We start from the raw sequence: 6,000 nt of genomic DNA, 5'->3' as shown, positions 1-6,000 counted from the left end.
ATTTGTCCTTTCATCCCCTGCACTTGAGCCGGGCCTTCTGATAACCCCCAACTGCACATGGCCACTTGATCCGGTCCCAGGCTGTAAACCAAGCCTTGTGGACGTACTTTATTGCCCCCACACAGCAAGACTTGTTGCACGAACAGAAATGTTTGATCTTATCACTTGCACAACCTTTACATCTGACCGATCCCACACACTTTTATGTCCTGTTGGAATGTCCAGCTGCAAGATGGCAATCATCTGTTAGATTTGGGAGGGGAAACGACAGCTGGTGGGTCTGTGTGGGAACTGGCTGGAGGCAGGAATTCTAAGGATGTTTGACCACCAATGAAGTCACTGTAAAATGTATAAAAAGGAAGGCAGCAGAGAAATTGTCAGACAATCTCCTGAAGACATTCTGTGTGTCTGAAGCTACGTGCTCTCCTCTGGAGTAAATAAATCTGTTCTTTACTTTTCAGCCTCCAGCGCCTGCCTCTTTGTTTTATTAAATAATAATCGAGTGGATTAGATGCGATTAAAGCCAAGCAGTGCTTGAGGATATCTAGGGAAAATCTGCTTTTCTACACAAGGACACTAGGGATCAGTAATGTACCAGGTGGGGGTCAGCCACCAACATCTACTTGTGATACTCCCTACAAGGTTTAAACCCTTTAGCTTCCGGAAGGAGGAGGCAGGAGGGTGGACATTTTCCCTAGCACACTACAGAGAAATGTTTTTGTTAGAAAACTTGGCAAAGACAAAAAAAATGTTAGGGAGTGAACTCCGGATCCACTTTTGAAATCAAGAAAGGAACTAACGTTCAGTGAGCAAAGGCAGCAATAATATATGAGGCTCTAATGTTACTTCAGGAGTAAGACAAAGCCAGTGGGTGAGCTGCACAACAACACCTACTGGCAAGCGGGAGCAATGCTATAAAAAATCTCCAGATTCAGTCTGGCGCCTGGGGGTATTCACAAGGTGAAGAATATGCGATGAGAATTAACCGTCAGAAGAAAAAAAGGATTGGAACACAGCACACTAAAGAGATAGGCAGCTCCCCTAAAAAATGGAGTAATCAAAGTCATAGCCTGAGTGAACAGGTAGCTTGGGTTTACAGGGGTTTCGATTTACATTACAATATGTACAAGACTCGCTTGGGCTCAAGCAACCATCCTGCAGCCAATTTAATAGCTCTCTAACCCTTTATTTCAGCCTGTTGGTCGGAAGTACCTTAGCCGAAAGGCAGCTTTAGCTTACACAAAGCCAAGGGAAAATTTACTGGGGGTACTGATGTGGTCCAACGGTTGTTAATACAGATATATTGTTTATGTATGTTCAACAATCACAATGGGTAATTGGTTAAGTGACTGTAATAAAGTACTCAATTTCAATGAGTACTGAATGTAACTGGTCAGTTGCTATATGTAAAATCAATATAGAAATGTACAGCCAGCTTTGGCTTGCAGGACAGATGTGAGCTGGTAGGTGCGCCAACCACACCTCCTGCAAATCTCTTAAACCTTAATTTCTCTTTGCGCATTTGAACTTCAACTTCCCAATATCTGAGAGCCAACCTGCGATCTCAAAGTGTAGGCAAGTGTGGAGGGAAATGCCTGGGATGGGGTCATCTGTGAAAGCAATTTCTACAGCACCATGCATTCGGTGGATGAACAAGTCAAAAGCTGTCAGGCTGCATCCACTAGGCAGCATCGATGTTAGCCCAGTTTTGAGTATGAATGTTCAAAGCAAACATGATAGATTAAGCACACACAGGAAAGGGTAAGAACATAAAGGGCCCAAATGCACAATGTCAAGAGTTAAAGTTGTTCAAAACTGAAATCAACAAAACTCCACGATCATGGAGACACCAATAGAACTTTAACTGCCTCTGTCACATTATGAAACCATGACATCGATACTGCCAGTGCAAAACACGTTCCAAAAAAAACACTGTTTAATCAGGGACCATGAAGATAGAAAATGGTGTAAGCAAGGCCTGACTTAACTAATGTAATCTCATAATGATGCTTACAGTAAATACAAAACACAGGGTTCACAATGTATATAGAGAGAATCATTGAGGTGTATGCCCTAACCTTACACCAGACACCTCATATAAAATAAATCCAATTGAATTGTTGCGATATAAATTGTCCAGGAACAGGAAAAAGGAAGAGAAGAAGAGCACAGCTAAATGAGGGGAGAAATTCCCACTATCGGAATACTTCTCGACCTGTGTGAGTCGAGGCCACCTAGGTAATCTTTGCAATAAGTATTACTGGATGTCCACGGAAACAAAGGAACATGGTCATATTGCAAGAAAAGTAACTCCTTTTTAGACTTTGACTTTCAGGGGTGGGGGGGGGGGGGGCGGGTGAGGGGGGTAACAGTCCAATTTACTCTTGGAGGGTACCAGTCCAATTTACTCTTGGAGGGTACCAGTCCAATTTACTCTTGGAGGGTACCAGTCCAATTTACTCTTGAATTGTGGTGTGAGGTAGACATCGAGTCCTATTAGCACATCAATTCACAAACAAGTTAATGTTCAGTCAGGGTTACAGCGTAAGCAGTATAAACATTTTACATTTTAACTTTCACTTCACTATGTACTCATCTATCCCTCTAGTTGCACTGGGTCCGTACAGATAGACGGATTTCAGCATTACCTTCACCACAGAGGCGAATGGTCCTCGGATGGATCTTTGTCCCCGCCGATTGGAAGGATGGGATTTAGGATGACCAAACACAAATGTTAGTCACCCAATAAGGACCATTAATTGGTAACTAACTCAAAAATCTGAAATAAGGTTCAAATACACTACTCTCAGAACCATATTGCAAGGGGGAGACCAAATCTCCTAAAGAAATTATTAAATAAAATAATACGCACTAGAAGCTCTACAATTCAAACGGAATAGGACAAAGAGGTTTGTTTAACCATACATTGGATACAAAGTTACAGACTTCTACCACCATTAAAGTAAGAAGATAGTTCAGTCCCATTTAAAGATTCAAAGCAAAGGAGTAAAAGAATCAACAAGTTCTTAGATGGCGATGCTGGGGTCCTCATGCTTTCCTAAGAGTTGCATCCAGTCAGGTTTAATAGGACCTCAAGGGGTATTAGGTACACAGGCTTACACTCTGTTATAGGGGGGGGTTCTCTCACAATAGGTATCACTGGGCAGGATGGGCGAGGGATTAAGAATTCCAATCTTGGCGGAGCCTGACATTCTGTCCTCCTCATGGCTCCCCTTCGAAAAGCTGGGCTACCGTCCTTGCCTGAATAAGGCAGGTGCTCCTTCAGGACAGTTCCTTCTTTTCTTCAAAAGATGCAGCAAGAGAAAATCTTTGCTCAGTTCTGCGGTATAATTTCTCTCAATCCAGGGAAGAGATCCGTGGCCCCTCAATGTTGAAAAAGCGAAGTCTGGATAGTCTGCTAATAGTTATTTACAAGTGATAGTACCAGACGTTTGGCGGTTTTAAAAGCATTTAGTCTTTGTCATCTTAATTGCACTCTTTAAAGAACGCAGAGTCCCATTTAAAAGTATAGTCTAAAGTTCTCAGACATGAATAGCATCTGTTTGGACCCTAATGATTATCTAAAAAGATTAAGTTTGATAGCATCTTGGCTGCGGTTATCTTCTTTGGTGGACCTTCCGATCATTCTCATACATGCCTGTCATTCTGAAAGTATTGCTTCATCTCGCTAAGCACCACGGTGTGGTCCTGAAACAAATATGTTAAAATAAGACACCTTCCTCCTCGCCCGCACCCCCAATAGTCATTGCACTGAGCCCTGCTGGATCTCCATGAACTACTCTAAATTATTAATTACTCTCATTTTGCACTTCATTCTCTTACAACTCTGATCTCATCTCTGAAACTCTCCAAGTTGTTGCTCATTTCTATCTCTTCTGTCTCAAACATCTGCAGATTGTCTACTGGAGCCACTTTCAGTCTTCGTATGTTCAACATTTTTTGCCAAGTACTCCAAAAGACGTGCATGGCCATTTGGCCTCCACTCTAAACTGGGCCTTTACAGTAGCTATTAAGATCTTGCTTGGAACTCTGAGAGGAAATCTTTCGCAACTTGACTCTGGATAGCCTTGTAAACAGGCACATTCAATGTTATTTCCATCAGCACGTTGACCAGTTTTCAACTTTTTCTTAAAGTTCAAGATCATTGAAAAAATGTACCCATTGCGCAGACAGAAAGTGAGACATGAGTTCTGCCCCACTAGACACCCCATTTTCCCACACATTTAAAAAAAATAAAACAACGAAAAATGTCTTCCATTCTTTTATTACAAAAATAAAAAAGGCACTTTATTTCGATCGCAGCCCTCGGATTAAGGAAAGACATTAATGCCAACATGGATCAGAGACCACTGAGTACAACTGCTTTGCCCCTGGAAGCCGCTGATGCTCCTCGCCGCTTCCTCATTTCCACGCGTTGTGCAAAACGCGGGGGTAGATGTCTGAAACCACCCCGAGCCCCCCCCTGAGGCAGAAGCTTGTAACCCCTGCTCTCGCCCTGATGCTCCGTGAAGCCTGAGCCTGAGCATGAGAGCCGGAGCGATCCCGTAGGACGCCGGACCTGATTGCCAAGACCGCCAAAGCGCCAAACCGTAGGGCTATTGAAACTGCCGAGACCGGCAAGGCTGAGGTGAGCGCTCAGGCGGGCTGACTGTGACAGCGATTTATTTATTTTGTCACTGTATTCCTGAGCGGTAGGGGCTGAGGGCTCAATGGTGTGCTCCACCTGTAGCAGCTGAAGAGTTCTGAAGCTGGAGTCTGTGTCTGCCTATAGCCCTGTGAGTCTAAAGCTTGGCTGCTGCACGGAAATTACCGTACTGTCTGTACTGTGGCATTTTTGGCACAGAGGGCATCGCGCAGAGGGTGTTCTCGGCGGAGATACGGCTGATTTGAGAGACTCGTGACCCCGTAGTGGCTCTTTACTGGGGGCAGCTATAGTACTAGCGGGACTGCCAGCTCCAGCATGCATTGCGGTCCAGCAACAAAGGCCTAGACGGGGGACAGAAAATTTGTTTTTACTTTGGACTCTTGGGCTCTTGTTTGACTGAGTGGTGGGGACACTTCCTCGATTTGGAGGGGGGAGGCGAGGAGGCCCCCACTGCAGCCGCCACCGCCAGGAGTCAAACTTTTGTTGCGTACAGCGCCGCCGCCCCGGGACTACATCTCCCGGAAGCCTCAGCGGCAGCGCTGCCTTCTGACATCGGGAGAGCGCCAGGAGGCGCCTTAAAGCAGCGCTCCGCGGGCAAAGGGCGGCCCTCTACGACCCTTAGCAGCACGAGGAGGACGGGGACAGGCCACTCCCCTAGGCATCCCCACAAGAGAAGGTATAGTGCCCATTCTCATTTGCAGACGACTCATGGACTTTCCGTTTCACTAACATAGTCATATTACCTAAATCATGACATCTAAGGGGGCCTATCCAATTTTTATTCGAAAACGATGCCCGGGCCAGGAAATGGACACGTACACTCAGAGCCATAGGACCCATACCACCATCAGCGAAACAGATACCGATGACTGCCATCAACCCTTAGAGCCAACTCAAATCCTCCCACAAACTACTGTCAGTTCTGAAAAATTGTCTTATTGGGAGGAACTAAATGCTTTTTGCGGGACTAATCCAACTCAAACCCTCCCACAAACCCCTGTTAGTTCGGAAAAATTGTCTTATTGGGAGGAACTAAATGCTTTGTGCGGGACTAATTTTCTTCCTGTTATAGCCCCTTCCCCCGTAAAAGGCTCTACTATCGACCCTCGCGCAGATAGACCTTGCGATCCACCCCTATCACTCAAGGAGGATAGCAACCAAGCTATTGGACTGCCACAGGGCCAAGATAGTGGATTGTCACAAGGCCAAAGTGCGAAAAGGAAGCACGACGGGGTTAATGATCACAAAACAGAAGCTAAAATACAAAAACTCTGTACTGATCCCTCTTCGCCTGCCATAAATCCTATCTTTTCCAAGATGCACACTGAAACTCT

General features: G+C 45.1%; 1 protein-coding gene across 1 annotated transcript in view; it reads right to left on the bottom strand.

Annotated features, from left to right (window-relative positions):
- Positions 1-4,269: 4,269 nt before the first annotated feature.
- LOC147733461 (protein FAM169B-like) overlaps positions 4,270-6,000 on the bottom strand; it is a 368,824-nt gene continuing 367,093 nt past the window's right edge. The window contains exon 10 of the mRNA XM_086958079.1: positions 4,270-4,391. The gene's annotated coding sequence lies outside the window, so the exon portion shown is untranslated. The remainder of the gene's footprint in view (positions 4,392-6,000) is intronic.

This window comes from Lissotriton vulgaris, chromosome 2_1 (genome assembly GCF_964263255.1).
Source record: "Lissotriton vulgaris chromosome 2_1, aLisVul1.2, whole genome shotgun sequence".
NCBI classification, from domain to species: domain Eukaryota; kingdom Metazoa; phylum Chordata; class Amphibia; order Caudata; family Salamandridae; genus Lissotriton; species Lissotriton vulgaris.
The sequence above is the reverse complement of the archived record's forward strand: the minus strand, read 5'-3'. Positions and strand labels throughout refer to the sequence as shown.